At 44.4% G+C, this 22,657-nt stretch overlaps 1 long non-coding RNA gene across 2 annotated transcripts in view; it reads right to left on the minus strand.

The window, feature by feature from the left end:
* Window positions 1–22,657, minus strand: part of LOC113948642 — a 38,703-nt gene that overhangs the window by 11,409 nt on the left and 4,637 nt on the right. Inside the window, exons 2-4 of one of the 2 annotated variants that reach the window (XR_003528198.1) lie at window positions 20,055–20,123; window positions 8,598–8,677; window positions 7,825–8,029 (exon numbers count right to left, since the gene is read on the minus strand). This is a non-coding gene — a long non-coding RNA (uncharacterized LOC113948642). Of the gene's footprint in view, window positions 1–7,824; window positions 8,030–8,580; window positions 8,678–20,054; window positions 20,124–22,657 lie in introns of both variants that reach the window. The other variant, XR_003528197.1, reaches the window with a different exon arrangement.

Raw genomic sequence — 22,657 nt, forward strand, 5'->3', positions numbered from 1 at the left:
GTTGCCTCATCCCCTAATCAAAGAAATGTCATAACAAATCAGGACCTTGCATACATTCAACACACAGAATGGTTTCAATACACTCCAAAAGGCTCCTCCAAGCTGCAAGAAACCTTGATCAATGCAGCCCCTTCTCAAACAGCTGTGACACAGGACTGTGTCTTTCCCACTTTATAATTCTTTGCTGAGTGCTCATTCTGAAATTGTTTCATAACCACATGAATTTGGAGTTTTCATTTCACCCTTGGAAGAAATGTAGAGTCTGGCACTCTGACAAGTATAACAGTGTGTAAAAGCACAATTAACTTATGCTCCCACCCCATTTTTTTACATTTCTAAGGAAGCCCTGAGATTTCAGAGTGGTTGTTTTCACCTCAGAGCCAGCAGCACACGAGCCCTTCACTTCATCAGAGCCGCTCCCCCAGCACAGCCTGCTCTGCCCCAGCACCAGCCTTCCTCAACCAGGGAAATGGGAATTAAAAAGGCCAAGTGGAGTCACACACAGCACTGACAGTCTTAGGCACTGTAATCCCCAGGGGTTTTTTTTAGTACGACCAACTTTTCGTTTCAAAATGTGGATTTCTCTATATCTAAACAGGCAACACCTTAGAGACTAAAGATCATACAAAGTTTTGCAATATGTTTAAGTAGAATATGCTGCAGTTATCTGCTTGCCAAGTATTTTGAGATCTTGGATTCTCGACTCACCTTGATAAGGCAGCTGAAAAGAAAACGGTGTCAGACACTCTTTGTTAAGAACCCAACACTACAAATGTTTATGAACTTTGGTGTCCACCTGCTTTCCAAAAACAGTTTGGGAGAGCAAAGGTAATTGTAAATGTTTGCAGAATATGGTCCCTTCTCTCTGACCGGGACAGGCTGTGTGACTGAGAGAGAGCAGTGGGGGAAAATGGAGGTTATTGAGGCAAGAAACTGTTTAATTAGTTTGAGGCTGTTGAAGGAGCAATGCTGGGGTTCCCTGTGCTGAACATGATGCTGTATCAAACCATTGCTTCCAGCTTGGGTCCCTGATTTCATTTTACTGCCACTTGCTTCCCTGAGATCTCTGAGTGACACCATTTAGAGGATCTCCCTTGCATTTCATCTTCTTCCTGGTGAGTGTAGACCCTGAAAACTCTTTCTGGATCTTCCAATATATCTCAGCAATTATCTGTTTTCCTTTTAGTCACCCTTGTATTGATCTTTCTTTGGCAGCTACATGTAGATATCTCACTAGCAAGTGGTGCTAGCACAGATCAGAGGGGCTTTCAGATTTAATCACCTTAATCATCGCCTTAATAATCTTGAGTCAAGGAAAAAAAAAATCCCTCCAGAGTTCATCTGTCTTGAATTCTCTTAGAGTTTGTTTTAGATATCCACCAGGCTTGCCACTTCTGAGGGAAAATAGTTTCAAACCACTATCAAGAGCCTGTCACTTGAGAGCCCCCATCCCTTGGATGGTGGCTGGAGGGAGGTACAGCCAGGGCTCACATTTCCAGCAGCATCCAATAGCTCTGCACATTTGCTTTGCTTTACCACCAACACCAGACAGACACTCTGCCAGACACAATCATCTGTATCTAGCCTGGCAACTTAGAAACAGTCCCCAGCACATGTTGTGAAGAGCCTGGGTGGTAAAGGAGGAGCAGCAGCTGCAGCCAGGGATAAAAGTGCACCTAAAAGCACAACAAAACACCACCACGCTGAGCCTTTGCTCTGTTTAACAAGCCCATGCCCAGATCTGTGTAGGGCTTTAAAACTCTGTTTAAATACGTAGATAAATAAATAAAAGTATTCTGCACTCCTAATGGTTGCAAGAATCACAAATTATAAGCAAAACGCACCTACACTCCTGGGACAAGCAAAGGAGACTGGGTATGTTTTATATTGGGAGGCTTTGCTCTGTGGATTCTGATTATTTTTTTAAAATTGATTGTTCATTTTTAATGGAGTTCTAATGAAACACCCTTAAGCTCTGCAGTGGTTTGCATCTATGGCTAGTAAGCCAAACACCAGTATGTTTTATTTTGCAAGTAGCTTTAGAGATAAGAGAGGGTAAGATCATGCCCTGGTTTTACAGGGCTGTAAGAGGCACTTAGGGGCCATACAGTCTCCTGCTTGGCTGCCTAAAGCCTACTCTGGTCATTAAATAATGTGAAAGGCTTATAATAACAGCTGGTGACTAATCTATTCCCTTTGTACAAATGCTTCACATTTGTCACCATAACCACTGCAGAGACACAGCTCTGCTCTCCCAAACTTTCAATCTTGCCCAGATTTTTTTTTATTTACTCGAAACTGCACCACACAAGTCACCACTTGCCAAACACTATCACAACGTGATGAGAGCTTACATCCCCTGGTGGGTCTGAGCAAACAGATCCCAGGAGCTTTAGGGCACCAAGGTAAGATAAAACATCTTAAGCAGGAAAAAGGAGTGGGAGAAAAGTTAAAGAAGCTCTTTCTTTAAACTAGTTGGAACTGTACTTTCCAACAGAAGTTTCTCTCAGTCTGGAAGTGGAAAATAACCTAAAGTTTTGTGTGAAGGGACAAAATACCAAAACAAACAAACAAAAAAGACCAGTAGTTCACTGGGAGTTGAGATGCACCACAGACACACCACAGCCAAAGTTCTCTATTGTGCAAGTCACAGCTGAGGGCTATCAGACATCAGCTTTCTGCTTTCCAGACACACAGGTCCACATTTCCCACATTTCATGGTTTCAACACATCACACATGAATTGCACATGAGAATCACACGCACCAAACATGTCTTGCTGTTGGGCCAGTGCCTTTTCCCTCTGATTAAAGAAATAATATTCCATTTTTGGACATCCCAGGACATCTGTGGGTCATCCAAGGCAAGTGGCAAATTATTCCACTGAGTCACTTCTGCAGATGAGTTTGGGACTTAGTGAAGAGGAGCCTGACAGCGAGTGTGGACCTGGACCTGACCCTGAGTTCCTGGAGAAGCACCAGCAGCCTCCTTGTGCTAAAGAAATTGTAATAGTTCACCTTCCACTCTTTGTGGTCATTTGTATCTTTTATAGTGGCCTACTTCCAAGTGAAGGTCCCCCCATTAACCCTTCTTCCACCCCTTTAACTGCACTTCTCCATCTGCAAGGAGGATCAACAGAGGAATATCTGTTCTGCAAGTGACTTTCATTTATTTCTTGGGGAATGGGTGGGCAGACACCTTTTTCCATTGTATGTTAACATGTGCAGAGAGCACCTGAGCAGTACAAACCCACAGCTCTTTGGCAATTCTGCCTGAGACAAAACAATCCTGTGCAGGAATATGAGCCCCACACTGTCCTGTCACTCAGAGCACACAGAGTCCCTTTCTCCTCAGACTTTGCCTTTCTGGCAGCAGTGTGGAGAGTTTTACATCATAATCCCTCAGAAAACCCAAAATCCCAAGAAACAGAGATGATAAAATCTTTCTTCTACTTGCACAGCTTAGGACCAAAGAATACTACAGTTCCTGCCTTGAGTGAAGCCCTGCACTGCCTCTGGTAGTGTCTTAATTTATTCAGGAGGGGAGAAGAGACAAGGTAGATGCCTAGAGCTGGTCAAAGGGTTACACCAAAGATTTCACCAATATCTCCTTTCTGATCAAACAAAATGTTCCTCAGCTCTGTACTAGTTGCTGCAAAACCTAGTGGCTTAAAATACCCTTCTCAAACTATAAAACCAGTGCAAGAACATTTAGATGTTTAGTTTTCAAGTTTTCAAAAGGAAATATCTGCATTTTTCAAACATAATTTTAAACTTTGTGGGTTTTTTTATTTAAAGCTTAAAAGAAGTTAAATTAACAATACCAACTAAATGAACAAAAATTAAAGTAAATTTCTCATTTGGCTAAGGAAGGCAGGCTGACAGCTTTTCAGTTCACACACTTTCTAAAGACAGATTGTTTTGAATACATTCAAAGTTCTTCACAAATATTTTGCTGCATGTTTTCAGAATTGTCAGAGCACGAAAAGAGCCCATTATTCACAGAGCTGTGCCAGTAAGTTCCATGACTGTGAGGACTCATGTGGCCTCCAACAGCTGTATTCCATCTAATTCTCCTACTTCAGCTTTGGTTTCCTATTGGTTTGGCAACCCTGAAGGTCCAGAATATCCTGTGGATAACATTAGGCACGAGAACACAGGTAGAATTTAGTCTGCCTGAAAAACAACCCTGAATTCATGGACACCTTCCATCTCCTGCTGGTCTTCCAGGAATGATGCCACTCTAACCCACCTCCCTCTCCTCTCTGCCCAGGATTGTTCCAGGGGCACAACTGGGCTCTGCAAATGGCACTGAAATCCAAACAGGTACCACAGAGGTGCCAAGGAATGAGGTAGGACTGGCACCAGGTGAAGGGAAGGAGAAGTGTGCCAAGGAAAAAGAAACATAAAAACCAACTAAATTCTCAGAAAGCAAGTGATGGGATGGGATGGGAGATGCTCTGGTGACAACAGGACAAATGACTCAAAGGGAAGTCACATGAAATACAAGTGTGTTGCCCAATGTTCTCTGCCATGTCCTCGCAGAGGTGTCACCAGGAGGAAACTCTGCTAGATGTGTGTGGTCACCTCTTCCCTGGAATTCATCACAGACTGAAAGAGGAACTAAACATAGCTCTGCAAAATGTGTGCTTTCTTAGAAACCTTCCATAATGTTGCATTTTCAAATTCAGGCTCAGCTGTGGAGCTTTCTTTTGTGTCTTACATTCAATCCCTATTATCATCATAATTTGGTCCCAGATCCAGAGCTCCTCTGGAATAAATCTCTGACTGTTGGAACAACGAATGCCAAATCACACTCTGTCCAAGAAGCTTAAAATCTAAATGTAGGATGAGAGAGAGACAGAGACAAACAAACAAGAAATGAAAGAGGCCTATGGGACAACTGTGATAAGCAGGAGGCCCAGAACATCGTGTTCCCTGGCACTGCCAGCTCCTTCTGCAGGCATTGTGGCAGAGGAAAACTTTATTCTCCTAGTCCAAAAATAACCTATATTTTGAATGTTTTGTTATAAATCTGGTTTGATCAGACACACAATCTCTGGAATGAGAATAAACATAGGCTATCTTAACAGACAAATGGCTCATTGGATGTTTATCTTCAAGCTGTTTTTCCCAAACAGTTCTATAATCTACACACACATGTGTTTAATTGTGTGCTTTAAATGAAATGGCATTCACGCTGTGCCTTAGCCCCACCATCAAAACACACTTTGTGGATAATTGGGACATTTTTATAAAAAACAATTTTGCAACTAGTAGTGGACATGATCTTGTAACTGTTTGTGGCTTATGAGGTGACAGGAATCAGGTCTGTGCTGTACCTATGGCCCGAGGAAACAAAGATCTTTCTTTTATGAAAATAGGTTGAATTCAAGAAGATGACAAAGAACCACAAATGACACCATCCAAACTCATTTCTAAGATAACCCAGACAAAATTAAACTTGGTGGAAATACTACAACTAATATCAGTAGAGGCAAGTCTTAATTATAGCAGAGACAGTTTTAGAAGGTAGATGTGTTGGCATATTTTATTTACATGGCAGAACTCTGAGATATTCCTATCAAGGTGCAGTTAAAGTGAAGGCTCTGCCTCTGAATCAGCCCCAGAACTCAGTGGGACTTGTTCTGTTCCCGTGCGCAGCAAGGACTGATAGTGCAGCCCCAGAGGAAGAGGTGAGTTTAATCTATTCCCAACCTTTCCCATCCAAGAGGGGAATTAGAGGGAGGAAATGAGGGGAGCCTCAGCTCAGCCTGCTGGCAAGGGCACCTCAGGCTGTGTGGGGCAGGAGACGGGAAGGCAAAAAGGCCTCCTGAGGTTAAATGGCCACCAGGAAATTATTGAGCAAATGGCCACCTCCCTCAAACTGGAGGAAACAGGGAGGGGTGTGATCCCAAGGGATACGAATTCCTGCTCAGAGTAGCAAAGGCTGATGCCATGTGGATGTTCCCCACTGCCCTGGGCAGGACCTGTGGGCACAACCCACAACACCCTCAGGCACATGGGGGGATTCCTGGGGTGTCCTGTGCAGGGCCAGGAGCTGGATTGGATGATCCTTGTGGGTCCCTTCCAGCTCAGGGTATTTTATGATTCTGTGATACCCTAGTGCAGAGAAATGCAAAGGCATCTGAACTTTTTAAACTTAAGTCTGCAGACAGATCTAGATCTGAAAACCTCCACCTGACACTGCAGTGAGCAGGGGGCTATTTTCAAACAGTTCCCCCCCATAATGAAGCCTCTCTAGCACCACCTCCAATAGGACAGATCCTTGTTTCATTCTTCACAGCCTGCAGCTCAGAACACTAAACCATTTTTCCTTTGGGTAACTTGTTCAAATCACCTCTGAGCAATGGTGAATTAAAGCATTTACCATCAAACAAAAAGTCTGGTGGCTGAAATAAGCTGCCAGTTGCATCAAATCAGACTTCAATTAGGCAGACTTTAATAATCTGTGTGACTGCCTGTGCTGAGAGATCCACCAGCACAGTGACCCAAAGCAGTGCTGTACCACCAGCATTGCCCAAAGCAGGCTGGAAGGGGACTGTCTGACCACTGCTTCCCTGGGGACCTCCAGGGAAATGAGATGTGTCTCATGAGCTTCTCAATCAGAAGAAATTGGAAGAAAAACAAATAAAACTGTTGGTGGTCTCCACTGTGTTTCTTGTGGGCAATCACCCATGTGGCAAAAGCTTTCCTTGTGATGGGCACTAATTGCTCTGCCCTCTGAGAGCTCTTGGTCAAGGAGTCAGAAGTGCAATTGCAACAAAGAGTAAAGGTCAGGATGACAAAAGCATTTAGGCCTTGCCCCAAATAAGGAGACTGAACATCCACCAGAACTTGTGGGGATGTTGGTCCTTGTAGGACTCGCAGCCTGGGCTCCCCTGACCCACAAGTTTGTGTCAAAATGTTGCTGTTTCAGGTTTTTCTACAGTGGAGTAAAAAAGGCATCTCCAAAATCAGATCAGGGCTTCTACAAGCCTCCAGTTTAGGCAGGTCTTCCTCATGCTCCTGATGAGGAAGCCCTTCTTCATTAACCTAGATGGACCTTTCACCTGAATTTGAGGCTTTGAGCTTCTCTGAACTGAGCTCTTTCCCCTCCTCTGCATGGTCTGTGCAGCATGAATGAACCTCAGAGCTGTTGCCAGGCTGGGGAGGAACACCCTGAATTTTGAATTTGAGATCCTGTTTTCTGAATGAGGCATTAGTGAGTTGTCACAGTTATGGGAAGGTCTCAGAGGCTGACAGAGGTACACACCCTCTCTGCTCTGAAATTTATGGAGAAGTATCGAAAGCAGAGTGAAAAAGCAGTTCTGAAACTGCCCATTTTGAAAGAAATGAGCTGAAACAGGCAGGCAGTGATTCTCAGGCACAAATGTTAGTTCTCTAATCAGAAAGCAGGTCACTGGGTGCTTCCCATGAACAATGTATTTGTGGTTATGAAAACCTTATAGGCTCAGTTTCCAGTACAAATTGAGTATTTTCATTGCTAGTAAGTTCGGTAAAAATGTGTCTTTTTCAGTGAAAAATATGGGTTTTAATTGCATTTTTCATCTTATTTTCGTTAATTAACATAAAGCTTTGTTTACTGAAGTGAGTTGTGGGGTTTTTTTAAAATTTGTAGAAAATACATTTACACTCTGAGGCCCACGTGTAGCTAAGAACAGATCCCAGATATTCCTCTCACTACAGAGATACTCTCAAAACCTTAATTTTAAGGACTTCCTAGTAATCAGAATCTTGATCTTGAGGGTTCATGGGGAGCTGGCAGAAGGTTCTTATGACAGACATTGTGAAATGGTGCATACCTGGTGGCAAGGCAGTGGTATTTGGTGTGAGAAGGATCAGCCTTTCCAGTCAGTCATCGCTGCAGCTTTTCCCATCACAGGCATAATCCAAAGTTTTATTCTTCTGTGTGTTTCCTGCAGGAATCTTGTAAGTGGCAAATCTTCAGGGTTGCAAATTCCCAAGTGGGCTATGTCACATGGAATGTCAGAGGACATATCAAAGTGGCTAAAAAGAAACAGGAAACAGAATCAAAAACATGAACAGTCAGATTAGACACGACAAAACTGGTGATATGGAATTTTTACTGAAATCAATTTAATATTTCTAAGAAGGTATCTAATTTTAGTGGGAATTATTTTCTTACGTGATATTTCAACACTCAGAAATGCCAAATGTTTAAAAAGTCACCATTTCAAAACAAATGGTGGTGTTACAGTGGAAAATGTTGACACTGTTTCACTTGAACACCACTGATTCTTGGAGAATATTTCATTCTACAACAGCTTTTGAAGGTGTATCCAACTCTACATGTTGGTCTCAAAAGGAGAGAAGAAGGGGAAGGGGGACATTCTTAGCAAAACAAATGGGGTTTAGGGTACCAGGAGAAAATTGATGCTGAGTAGGAAGGTGAGTTTGTGCAGGAATGATCTGATCTGAAATGCAATGTCCAACCTCATCTCCTTAACTTGAGCTTGGAGTGAGTGTCAGATCCCAGTGTAAACCTTCCCAGCTGTGTTATTCTATTAACTGCAAGGGAAAGGGATTAGCATGTGTACTTGTCACATCTTTAGACCTGCTGCACACTGAAGGGAATGTTCAGGCAAACAGCATCCTCTCCCTCTGCCAGGACAAGCAGGGCACGGGGGTGGTGTCCTGTGGAAAGAAAAGAAAGCCAGAGCATGTAAAACAAAGTAAATCCCCTGTGCAAAAATAAATCTCGGAAGTCGATTTCCAAAGGGTATACCTTAAACAGGGGGAGAGAGAGGGAGAGAGAAAACATTTGAGAGGAAAGTTCCCCTCCCTGCCAAGCAGCAGATGGAGGCCCTGCCCACGGAACGAGCTGCAGAGACAGATCTGACAGGGACCTCTGCCAAGAGAAGGGGGTCCCACTCCCCGTGCTGGGAAAAGCTCAGTGGACGAGAACAAAATGCTCTGAGTGAAACTCCTGCTCCAGAGGAGGGGGATGGAGTGTGGCACAACCCCCTTTGTCACAGCAGTGTGGCCCCAAACCCCAACCAGTGTTCATTTTGGAAGGATGAGACAGTTTGGGGCTTCACTCCTTCCTTTCACACAGATTCTGTTTCCCCCTCACTCTAAATTTATAGAGCACATGTGCACACACACAGACATGCCTAATGGCAACAATAATCTGGTTTGCCTCTCCCTTCCCCTGCATTTTATTTCCACAAGGCCTTTGCTGTGACTGGGACAAGATGAAGTGTTGGATGCTGACACTGATAGAGAATCCATTTGGGGATAGAGGGTTTAATGAAGCTAGGCACCAAAAATCTCTTTCTCAAATGTTTCAGTTAACTTGGCACTAAATTATTCATAGAAGAAGAAACTGAGGGCTTTCTACTCCTGTTTCCTAGATGTTTCTGATTCCTTTGTAAAAGTCCACAGGAATGTATGTACTTACTTTGGGAAATAAGAAAACAAATTCAGCATCTCCAGGACAAACCAGTCAGTTCAGCAATGAGAAAAAAGAAAATTAACTGTATTGCTATCACAGAGAGCCAGGAGAATGGGACAGGATGGCCTGGGCACAGTGTGTTCAGGAAACAGGCTTTTCCAAGGAGGCCCAGCAGGTACACCCTGGTGTTCCCAGCACTGGAATGAGAGCCATTATATTACTGTTATGACCAAGGCTTGAGCATCTGATGTCAACAGAGTAGACAATTAATACAAAATATTAACCACAACTAAAGCCCAGTTTCACTTTTGGATTGTTTTCCCTCCTCAGAGTGTAAGAACATCAACAAATTAGATTGAGTCCAGCAGTGGACTATCAAGAGAGCAAAACAGATGAGAAAAGATAAGGGAGGTGAATTTGTTCAGCCTGAAGAAGAGAAAGATTAAAGAGGGGAATCTACCTGGTGCCTTCTACTCCTGATAGATGGCTACACAGAGGATCGAGTCCAACTTCTCTCAGATACACACAGTGAAAAGATGAAAGGCAACACACAATTTGCAACAAGACAAATCCTTACTTCATTAAAAAATAAATTGAAAGGAGGACAGTTAAGTTCTGGCACAGGTTGCACAAAAAAATGGTAAAACACCTAACCTTGCAGATTTTTAAAAGTTGACAGAACATGGCCCTGAGAAACCTTCTCTCCCTTTGAAGCAGCCCCTCTTTTAAGCAGGGGCCAGATGAGCTACAAATGCCAGGTTCAATCTGAACTAGTCCATGACTCAGAGAGGACCAATTATATTTTTTGCATTGATACAGAGAATCACTTTCTGAAATCCTCATCTCCTCCCTCAACCCCAATGTCATCCTCTGAATGAAAACTTTTCCTTTCACTCCTACAAACCAGGAGAGGAAAAAGCATTGTTGAAAACAGAGTCTGCCCTTTGTTCTTTCATGGCAGGGATTTTGATTTCCTGTGAGCATCATCATCTATGACAGGCCATGGCTCTTGCATTGGGGAAGAGGTAGAGATGTGCCAGGAGCTGCACAGACACGTGGCATCATCAGTGGATGATGGGCACCACTCCTGCACTGGCCCACTGGCACCTCAGAAAGTGAGGAAACCTCACTCCCTTCCTTTCTGTCCCAAAGCCAGGGCATGGATGTGCTCTGGGGACAAAGAGCAGCTTTGCCAGCTTAGCTCACACAGCTCCAGAAAACAGGGCAACAATATTGCCAAGGAATTCCCCTGGCACACAAAGTGTCTCTTCCTGGCAGAGCCACAGTGGGGGGAGTCTGGAGAGAGCACAGCTAAGGATGGCACAACTGTCCTGCAGTGACAACCAGTGCTGCCAATGAATTCACCAGGTTGGGAAGGACATCAAACTGCAAATCAGCCACTGGCTGCAGTGGAGCTGGGCTTTTACAATGAGTTTCTAAGAGCAATATATCCTTTGAGTAGCTAAGTGGTAGAAGTATTTATATACCTCTTGTTTGCACCTGATCTTCCCTAATCCCATTCATTACCTGCCAGCCTTTGGGGTACCTCTAAACTCAGCGTAGACACTGTTCTGTCTCCATCCTCCCTGCAGTCAGTGCTGTTACACAGCTGAGAAGAATGGTAAAGAAAAACAAATTGTGCCAGTATTAAATAATTTCAGATTTGGCTGGCTGGCTTATGTGGATTTGGTATGAATGACCAAGTCATGAGCTGCTCCTCACAAAACAAAAATAAGGTTCATTCAGCATCAATCTGAGTTCTGAACCATGGTACATCACCATCCAGAAGCAAGCCAATTGCTATCACTTTGCTTATTCCTTCATACTAATAAAGTCCATCTACACAAACACAAAGTCCTCAGAGAAGTTTCTAAAAGGGAAAAAAAAAATCAAGCTAAATCAACTCTCAAATTCCCATGTAAACTGAATTTAAGAGTGGAAAATTTTTTTACCTATTCTTTGGGTGGTACAAAAATCTAAAATTCCTATAGCCCTGCTTCCCTGGGCCAAGTCAAACAAGGATATTGTCCTTTTAATGTCTTAAAGGCTCTGTTTTCTTGTAATGCCAAATGCAATATTTTTTTGAAAACACTACACCAGAAGTTTCCCAGCTGAGAAAACAGGCTGGTGAAAAATGGCTTCAGCAAACGAAATAAACCATGCAAAAGCTGTTCAGGGTGTGTGTATGAAATGAACATCTGGATTTGGCTTGTTAAACTGCCTCGTTTTTGTACCTCTCCTCCCCACTTTTCTTTTTCTCACAGCTGTTGGAAGGAGTCCTAAGGGCAAAGAGACAGGTCAAGGGACTGGGTTACACCTTTTTTTCTTTTTCTTTTTTTTCCAAACCTCTTTGCACCTACGCAAGGAATCCAGGCCACATGTGTGTTTAATAAGTAGGCACAAACACAAGAGAGAAAAAAAAATATCTCCATTCCTGTTGGTTCTTAGGAGAGACACTGAAGGAAAAATAAACTCCGGATTTCAAATTTTCTCTCTCAAAAAAAGAAACCTTATGGTTCCAATAAAATATTTCTTTAAAACCCCAATGCATTATTATTTTTTTAAAAAATCAGGGGTTTTGCAGAGTATATCTTTTTCTCTGTTCCTTTAGAGAGGAATAACAAAGGGTTAATCCCTTACCTGCTGGAGCAAGAGGAAATTATGAAATGCCAATGGCCTGGGTTCACTGAACTGAGTCTCCCTATAGCACAAAATAGATACACACATTTACACTGAATGGGTTCTTCATTTCAGGCTGCAACTTCCTCAGCTTGAGCAGTCCAGAAATGAAACAGAGAACAAAAGGAACTGAGAAATTATCTGGAGATAATATTTTCTGAGAAGCAAAAGATTCAGCTTTTCCTGCTGACAGGATGTCCCTGGCACTGCCACAGTGATGGCCAAGAGCATCTTCCAGCTGGGCCAGGGCTGCAGGAGCTCCCTCGCCCGGCTCTCAGACCAGGTCTGAGGGCTCAGTTAGGTCTGACCCCAGCCCTGGGTCAAATGTTTGCATTCCACGTTCCAGCCATCAACCAGGGCTGCCAAGATACCTCCAGTGCACTGACAATTAACTGCTTGTAAACACCCCTTTCCCTCTGAAACAGCCCCAGGGCACCTGGAGGAGGCAGCCAGGGAACCAGGGTGGGACCTGAGCAGGCACTGACAGTGACTGTGAGCAAACCCACCCTCTGGATTTAAAGCTCTATTTTCTGCCCAACTATTAACAATTTCTGTGCTCCCTGTGCACATCCACACTTGATGCACAGATTTTCAGCTCAGACAGAAGTATTGCACTTGTGGGTAGAGCTACACAAATGCCCACCTGCTGCTGCCCAGAGGTTTGGCACACACAGATGGAAGAGTTTGTGACCCTTGTAGCAAACCTGAACTGTGACTATTTACTCCACTTCCCTTTACTGTTGCTCCTGAGTTCTCCTCGGGGTTGGTCACAATACTGCAGTCCAGTAAGTACAAAAATAAATCCCCAGATCCTTGGGTTTATTTGGGGAATCTTACTTTGGATAGAAAATTGATGTTGAAAATTAAATACCTGAGCAAAAGCCCTTTGCGAAACACAAGTGCTGGTGCCAGGAAAGAAACAGTCTTGCTTAACATCAGTGCCATAACTCGGACAAGGCAGGGATATTTTCTGCAAAAAGCCTTTGCACAGGAGCCTCCATGGAAAAGCCAGTGCTTGGCAATAGGGGCTGCAGGTACAGAGCAGACTGAACACCCAGTGACAGTGCTGGGCCTTGGGAAGTCCTGCCAGAGAGGAGAAGGCAGTGCTGTTTGCTGGTGTAATGACCACTGACCCTGGATTTGAGGAACATAAATACTACCAAAAGGAAAAAAAGTGAACAACAAACAAATGGTACATAGAAAAAATATCCCACTGCAGTCTCAGCACTGTCAATCCTAGGTCTGCATGGGATCCATGACAAGAAGACAAATTTAATATGAACTAGAACCCTGCCAGAGGAACTTCTTACAAGGGTATACAGTGACAGGACAAGGGGAATGGCTCAAACTGCCAGAGGGCAGGTTTAGGTGGGATATTAGGAAGACATTCTCTGCTGTGAGGGTGGGGAGGCCCTGGCACAGGGTGCCCAGAGAAGCTGTGGCTGCCCCATCCCTGGAAATGTCCAAGGCCAGGTTGGAACAACCTGGGCTAGTGGAAGGTGTCCCTGCCCATGGCAGGGCGTGGAATGAGATGGTTTCTAAGGTCTCTTCCAACCCAAATCATTCTGTGATTCCATGATGATTCTATGACTCTTGCATTAAGCTGGTCCAATGACCATTTTAGGGCACAATGTCTGGTCAGCAAGGAACTCATTTACCCATGTTTTCCAAGCTTGTAACTGCTTCCATAGGACTCAAAGACAGAATTACCTCAAAGTCCAGCTAAAGGTAAAGCAAATTCCTCTTCTCTTCTACCTTTATTTTTTTAATAAAAGACCACGAGAAGAGCATGGCAGTGAATATTATTTATGGAGCACCTAATAAAAATGCTATGGGGAAATAATTACTGGAAACATCTGACTGTGTGACTGTAAATGCCTGGGCCCCAGTGTCCTGATTTAATGGACCACTGCTCTGGTCTGTTCTGCCTTGTGCTACTGACTGCAACCCCCTGCCCTCCCATTAACCCCCTCGCATCGCTGCTGGATCAGGAATGGATTCTGCAAGGTCTGTGGCAACCTTCCAGAGAGGGATAATGTGGGCAGAGGTGACTCTGTGTTCACAGGGAGGCCTGGAGCCAGCCCTGGGAGAGAAAAAGGACTTCTTAAAGGAATCAGAGTGAAAACCTGAAGTTTTTGTGGTTCTGGGACTGAATAATGTTTCATAATCTGGACACCAGGTTCTTTAGATATTTCTGTCAGACACTGGTTAGATGTGAACTCTTCCCTCTTTTTCTTTCTACCCATTTATCACTCACAAGCCACCAAGCTGTCTTTTTATTTTTGGCTGTTTTTTCTTTAATATCCCTTTAGGACCTCCTGATCCCAGCAGTACAAACCCAGGCAGGCTCCCTGCACAAAGGGCATTTCCCACTGAGCACCACTCACATCCCCTCCACCCCATTCCCTAGTCAGAGATAGATGCAAAAATGTTAAAATTCACAAAACACCTTGTAAGTGATATGAAAAAGACAAGGATTTGAAGTTCCTGCTTTCATTTGCAAAAACAGTCCTGAAGAAAGACCGGAGGGCTATCATTTAGCTGGTGCTGCTGACTTGCTAAATGAAGAGGAGAAAGTAAAAGGCAGCTCACTGCCACACTGACAGCAAGAACAAAATCACATCCACTCCTTCTGAACCCAGCAGTTAGCACTTTTTTCTTTCTTTTTTTTTTTCATTGCTGGTTTTAATGTAATATTTAAGTTGGAGCTAAAACAGACCATGGAACATTAAATCACTACCAAATGCAAATTTACCTATATATCTGAACTCCATTTTCTCCTACATTTACAAAGCAAAGTTCTACCATTTGAACTGCAAGCTCCTACTGCATTTAATGGGAGGCAGCAAACTCCAGACATTACTTGGAATATACATGCACTTATCTTGTTGTTACAGGTCTCCCTCACAGAACTAAAAGGGAGCTTTAGTAGCAGACAGTATCTCTCTGGGGTCATACCCAATGAATAGTGTTTTTTGAAAGGATTATTTCAAAGGAACTCTGAAAAAGAATCTAATGACTTGCAAGCTACAGGATTGCAGCATGGGAGAAAGCAGATAATGGAATATGACAGCAATGCATTTTTCATAAACCCAGTGATTTCTATCATAACAAGAAGCCCATCTCTAATTTGGAGAACCCCCCAGAAGGAGACCTGTGCTGTTCAGAGAGTGCACTGGAGAACGAAATGAAACAATCAGGATGATGTTACTGATGAGTCCCACAGCTCTGCCTTCCCTTCTGTCTCACAGGGCAGGCACGATGAGGAGAAGCTGTTACAATCCCCCTCTGCCTCGGCATCACTGCCCAGGGAAGCTCCTGGTGCACGTCAGAGCCCTCGGGAGGGATGCAGAGCCCTGCAGAGGGGACGCAGAGCCCTGCAGGAGAGATACAGAGCCGGGCAGAAGAGCTGCTTGTTATCTGCCCAGAGTTAAGGCCTGCATCTGCTCTCAATTAGCAGGCAATTAGGGGAGTTGAAAACAAACCTGTTTACATTGGCTATGAAGTCTAAAATAATTTGTGAGATGTCAGGACAGGATATTAAGATGTTAATGATCTTGTTTCTGTACTTCCCTGCACGCAGGGTAGTGTGGCATCTTCCCTTCACAGCCCCTACCCGGTGACAGATTGATTGACCTCTGGGAGGGTATAAAACCCCCAGAGTCTGCTTTGGATGGGAGGAGAAGTTGTGTCTTACAAATAGTGTTAATGGGAGACCTGAGGTGAGGGCATCTTTACAAAAAAAGGGTGGTTGTTCAGTTTTAGTTGTGAAATAATGTCATGTCGTGGATGACAGTGTTCAGAGGTTTCAACCACAATTCCCATAGTAAAGGCCCAGGTTGTAACCTCCTGTGAACATCAGGAGCAGCGACTGAACAAACCCAAAAAAGCCTGTTTGCACCCCTTCACTGAACTCACTCTAGTGGAACAGCTCTGACCCAGTTCTCCCTCCACAAAAGCCCACCCAGGCAGGTGACTGTGGCACAGGGAGGCTGTTTGTGCCCCTGAGCATCCTGCACGAGACATGGAAGGGCAACTGTGACCCTTGAACTTCAAATTAACATTTGGGATAGGATCCTGCTTAGTTCTGCTGCTTCCCTACAAAGATTCATTTAAATCATTGACTCTTTGAGAAGAAAATTCTCATTCAGCAGCATCACCAGGGTAAGGTTGCTTAAGGTTCAGCTTCTTGCCTTTGCTGGGTCACTTCTGACCAGGCACATGAAAAAGGCTTCACACAAACATACCTTCTCCTTGAACAGAAAATGAAAAGCAGCATTAGGATTCTTTGTCTCTGAAATCAGAGAACTCCTCTCCATCAACACAATCCAGTGGAACAGTTGAATTGATGAGGAAACTGCAGAAACACCTGCCTGGGAAGTGTATTTTGTACCTCATTAAATATAATCAGCACATTCCCACTGGCTGCCCACATCAATTCTGTCAGGCTTGCAGTGGGGATTATTGCCATATTGACCTTCCATGACACAGTCATCACATCTTATCTTTGACCCTCAGAACTAACCAAAAAAGTAATTCTAGTAAACACTCCAAGTTGACAAAATTCCATTTTTACCGTTCCAACTAATCAACCCTGTTACTGTAGTTATTTATGTCGTGCTAACGGAGGCCTGAACTCACCCTGCCCTCGACAATTCAAAAAGCCACAGAACAAAAAGTGCACCACAGGTGCCACTGTGCCCTCTTGTGTTCTCCTTTGGGCCATCTCCTCTCTTGTCCTTTTGGGTTTTCCACCACAAGCTATGGATCCAGCTCTAATAAGATCCAGGTGCTCAAGGCCCCAGGCTACAAAACAGCTTTAATTACAATATTAATAGCATTCTGCTAAATCAGAAAAAAAAAAAACCAACCAACAAATAGGTCAGTATTTGTGGTTATATTTTTCAATGTCCCAGTGTTTGTTTTCTTTCCAATTTTATGTTTCTTACTGACATTTATAATGCCTAAGAGACATTCCAGAGGCTGAAATACAGGCGATCTGATCTTTGCATGATACTCCAAACTTTCCACAAAAAGAAACAGCAGGAGGAGATCAGATCTACATTTTACCAGCCCCAGAGGTACACCCTTGAGTCTTGACCTCCTTTGATGAAAAGCAGAAGAGCTCAGTATTATTAGTATTTATTGTTATTATCTTAATTGCTACTATTATTAAGCAGCCCATGAAATATATTAATATAAATAACACAAACACAGACATTTGAAACACGAATTCAAGCACAAAGGAAAGACACCTCCTATTTACCAAATATTAAACCAAATTCATTTAATACTTTCCATTAATAACTCTTGCAGATGCACACTGCATGAGTCAGTCAACAGTAAAGGTTAGGATGAATGTGTACAGCATGGGAATGCCAGCTGGGCTCCTTGGATACTTATTATTGTAAAGATTAAAAAGGGGGGCTTGTGTTAAAAGAAAAACATGAAACTAATGGAGTTTCTGCCATTAACATTCAGATCAAGCCAATTCAGTTCAGAAGTCAAAAAAACCCAGCTTTTGCTGGTCCTTTGCTGGTGGAAGAAGCCTGTCCTGCAGTGGGGGGGGAGCCACAGGGTGACAGTTCTGTTCCACAGCACCAAGGATTGCAGACACACTGGAGTTGTGCATGTGCTGGGAACAAAACTCCTCCCTCACTTTCACAGAAGCAGAACCATGGCCCTGGGCATCACAGCTCTCCTGTGCCAGGGGGTGCCAGGCAGGGATCCCCACTCCATGGCACCTTCACCCCACAAACAACCAACACCTCAACACCCACTGGCCAAGTCACTTCCCTTCTGCTGCTGCCTCCCCTCTCACCAGCATAAAACCTGGGCATGCCCCAAGTTCAGGCTGAGCAGCCTGGTCCAGTGAGGATGTCCCTGCCCATGGCAGGGGGCAGGACTGGATGATCTTTAGGGTCCCTTCCAACCCAAACCTTTCCACTGTTCTGTGTTTCAGCTCTTGACACCTGATGCAATGAGCTCAACACTTTCACTCCCAGCTCTCTGGACTCCTCACTACTGAGAGTAGTAAACCATGTTTTTGTCAGTAAAGCCCAGTGCTGTGAGTCAGAGCCTGACACACACAGGGCAGTTACCGTGTGTACAGTAACACGGGGCCATATTTAGAGTTTCTAACCATAACCACACTTGCAAAAACTGCATTAGATCAGCAGCCAGTTTCCCGGACTCCCACTCCTTGTTTCTGACTTCAGGAATTCAGATTATTTGTCTTGTACCAAATAAAGTTGCTTAGGAGATAAAACAGTAAGAAGGAAAAACAGAGGGGCCTAACAATTAGCTTTAATCTGCACTGGCTTGAAGAGATAATGCTTATAGCGGAAAACAGCAGATAGTAAGGACAAAAAAAATAGCAGCAAACTGAAACCTAACATGAAAATAAAACTTTTTCCTTGATTTTTATTTTTAAACTTTGAATGTTATCCTTAGCAGCACATGAGTAATTTGCAGAAGTGTTGGCCAGTCTTCATTAACTACATTTGTCCTCGCTAAGGCTGCCTGTAAATATCAGCACAGGCAAAACAAGAAGGCTCACAGAGGAAGGTGTTTGAGTTCTGGCTACTGCTGCTTTCTGCAGTCACACATCAGGAGGGAACATTGCAGCTGGCTTAGTTCAAGGGGTTTTTTCCCTAAAGAGCAGGTTTGTTGCAGTGTAAAGGCTCTCTCACTTTGTTTCTCCTCTTTTTTTTTAAATAACTTCAGGTGTTGCTGGTAGGATGAAGAAAGTTAAGAGACTCACACAATCACACAGGATGTTTTGGGATTAGAGAGGATCAGGAGCTCATGCTTTCATTGCAAGAGAGTGTTTAACAGTGAGAGCAGACAGATCAAAGATACCTGTCCTGGGAAAAGAAAGGCAGATAAACATCAGGAGTTAGAGAAGGTGACAAGTGCTGGGAGAGGGGATGCGGGACAGATCAGATAACTCTGACCTAGGTCCCAAAACATCTCCTGCCTGCAAGGAAAGGGAGCCTATACAGGTGTATTTATTATTTTGTCTACACTTGTTTCCTACCCATGCCATTTCAGAGAGAATCATTTCAGTCCTGTAGGCAACACCTGCACTCAGCTGCTCCCAGGGGATTGCAGGGATAACACCTGCAGGGCTGGGAGCCCAAGAAAAAACATGGACTTCAAGTCCCAAAGGTCACAGCTGGGCCTGTGGGTTCAGGGCAGCTGCACCACAGAGCTTTGCTGCCTTGAGGGCACACCAGGCACTGAGGACAAAGTGTCCCAGCAGATGAGACCTGGCACAGGGGCCAGGGGAAGTCCAGTGTCTGGGAGCTGCCCTGGAGAGCAGGAACTGAAGCCTCTGCAGTGCCCTCCCCCTCATCCATGGTCCTGGACAGTGCTGGCACACTCCAGCCAGTGCAGAACTGGGGACTGCTCATAGCAGAAACTAATTCAGTCCACTCTGAAGGCAAAATGGGGTTGGAAAATTGCTCAGCATATTCTTTGCTTTATTTTTTAGTCATTCTTTTGATGAATGTGCACAGTTTCAGCGATGATGGAGTTTTGTTTTTTCCTTCATTTTAATAGCAATAATCACAGAATGGTTTGTGTTGGAAGGGACCCTAAAGACTATCTAGTTCCAAGGCCTTGCCATGGGCAGGGATGCCATCCTGCAGATCAGGTTGCTCAGGACTCCATCCAGCCTGCCCTTGGACACTTCCAGGGATGAGGCAGCCACAGCTTCTTTGGGCAACCTGTGCCAGGGCCTCCCCACCCTCACAGGGAAGAATTTCCTTCCAACATCTACTCTAAATCTCTCCTTTTTGGTTTAAACCATTGAAAACAAAGGACAACAATAAAAATGATCATAAAAGGTAATCTGCTTTCACTCTGTTTGGATTAGTTTAAGTGTGGGGCTCCGGAGAACCCCCTTCTATCCATAGCACTAATAGATGTACTGACCTGGCTCTTCTTGCTCCAGTTTCAGGGCAGGGAAGCAGTTGTGTCCAGCTATCCAGGATCCAACTGAGACTGAAACAAGAAACCAGAACTGTAACAATTCAGACACTTAGCAATATTGCTGTTTTACAGCAGACCCCTTTAGGTTGGATCCCTCTCTTTTCTACCCTCTTCTCCACAGAAAGCCCAGAGCTGCTCTGGGTTGCCCATCAGCTCTCTGGAGGCTGCAGCTCCAGGAGAGGGGGCTGGCTGGCTCTGCTCTCACTGTTTATTTTCTGGGAAGTCAGGCTTGGTCAAGTGGAATGAATCTTGTGTTCATTTTAAGAAAGTTTATATTTGACTCTGGCAGGGCTGGGGAGGAGGTAAATGATAGGAAGAGGAGGGAAGGGCCAGAGATCTTATGGGGCTGCCCCCACAACACCACAAGCAGCCCCATGACTAAGGCAGCAAGAAGATGAAGCAAAGCACCAAAATCAAACATGACTATTGTTTTTTCTTTCTTCAAAGCTAAATTCAGCTCTTACTCCACCACTGACCTTGTAGCCCATGCATAAATGTAAACTAAATCCCCAACTTTTAAAAATCATCTTCTAAACTATGAAAAACAGTTCCTAACTTTGTAGCATAACTCAACTCATTCTGCATCAACAATCTCTATTTGCTCCCCACACCTTGGGGATCTCAGAATGTCATCTGCCGCTGCTGCCTGCAAGGGAAAGGAAGGGAAGGCTTTTTTTCATGCAGTTTTTGGAGCCATTTTGCTGGGACAAGGCACAGAAGTGGAAGTGGAGAGAAAAGCTGAACCATTTTGCACTTTCAGACCAGCTTTGCATAGTTACTTGAATCACTTCTAAACCTCTTAGGCTGTACCTGCAAGCAGGATAATAGAAACAGCTGATGTAAATCCATGGCTTTGCATCTTTTGGGGCATCATTCCCTCCCCAGGAACTGTCAGGAGGGAGTGTAAGCAATCCTGCCTTGGCTGCTCACAGAGGAAGCAGTAAATGGAGATGCCCTGTGCAGACTCTGTGTTCCCCATGTGGTGTAACCAAAACCAGTTCCTGCAATTCTGTGCAATAATATAGAAAGTTTGCTGGTTACTGCTCCCATCCATCTCCTGTGGGTATGGACTCCTGGCCTCTGAGGAAACCAAGAATGCCATCCTTCCAGATTTATAATCACAGGGATTTATAAAGTACAGTGTTGTTGTTAGGTGCCTTGAAGCGAAAGGGGAAAATAAATAAATAAACTATGTGGGCGTTGCCACTGGAAAAAATAAAAGAAAAAATCTGATCTCAATCAACCAACCACATTTACTGCTCTGCATCCATGGCCAGGCATAAACCACCCCTGTCAGCCCTTCACTCCTTCCAGTGCTTCTCAGGAACATCCATCTTCTTCCACACGACATCCCTGATGTCAAAAGCCAGACACAAATTAATTCTGGGAATCCCACAGTGGGGAGCCATTAGAGCCCATTCCAAGGTTTCTGTGGAGGCCTCTCCAGGCCCCTGTCAGGCAGCTCAGGCTGGAGCAGCTCTTTGGAGCCAGGGTGGAGCAGCAGCAGGGACACACCGGGCTGGGCTGGGGCAGGGACATGGGGGATGTTTCTGGGGCAGGGTGGGCAGAGCTCTGCTCCAGAGAACTAAATTAAATATTTCTTTTATTTTAACTCCTTAATTCTTAGTTAAAGCATTAAATCTCATTTCCACACACCAGTTGCCTTCAAGATTTCTGTTGCAGCTCTCCAAGGCTTGGAAAAATAAGGCTGGAAAACAAGGAGGGGGAGTTGACCCTTATGATCAGAAGGAGCGTGTCTAACATGTCTCCTGGGGTCTGAAGAAAGAAGGAGGCTCCTACAGGTTTGGGGGTTTAAATTACCCCTCAGGGTCAGGTGTTCAGTAGCATTGCTCCTTCCCACATGTAACATTTACACTGTCCAGTATCTCATGTTCTGGTTTTGAATGGCTGTGTTGAGACGTGTAGAGAGCTGGGAGGGTGGGGATGGGACAGGGACAGGGCTCTGCCTCTTGCTCACCTGGCCCAGACAGGATCCAGGGTCACACAGTTGCTCTCCAGCTGCTGGCACAGACCATCCCAGCACATTTGCTTCTCTCCAGCTCGTCCAAACCATGCATTTGCTCAATAACCCCACCTATTTTTATATTAATTTTATGGGGATTTTTTTTTCCGGGTATTGTCGAGCCTTGCTTCAGACAGTCTGTGGGTAATATAAACATTTCCTGAAGATACATTTCCTTCCTCTGTGCTGCAGGAGAGGAAGAACACCTTGTCCTAAGCGGATGTGGTGAAAGGTTTGGGTTGTTTTAGGGAGCTGACCATCATTTGGAGCTAAGCTCACACCTTCATTTGTGACCTATCTGCTATTTTTAAGAGCAGACAAGAGCACTCAGTGCCATGTTCACCCTTTTAGGGCCAGAGTGGTCCATACCCAACATCTGCCCCCCAGCTCCCTCCACACACAGCCTCCTCTGCCTGGATCCACACCCTCCTCTGCAGCAGATGTTGGTGAACATCCCCCACCTGCAGCAAAGACCAAACCAAATCTCAGCCCTGCCAAGTCCCCTGACACTGGGCTGTGTCTG

Source organism: Corapipo altera, unplaced genomic scaffold (genome assembly GCF_003945725.1).
Source record: "Corapipo altera isolate COAL_440 unplaced genomic scaffold, ASM394572v1 64, whole genome shotgun sequence".
Classification (NCBI taxonomy): Eukaryota; Metazoa; Chordata; class Aves; order Passeriformes; family Pipridae; genus Corapipo; species Corapipo altera.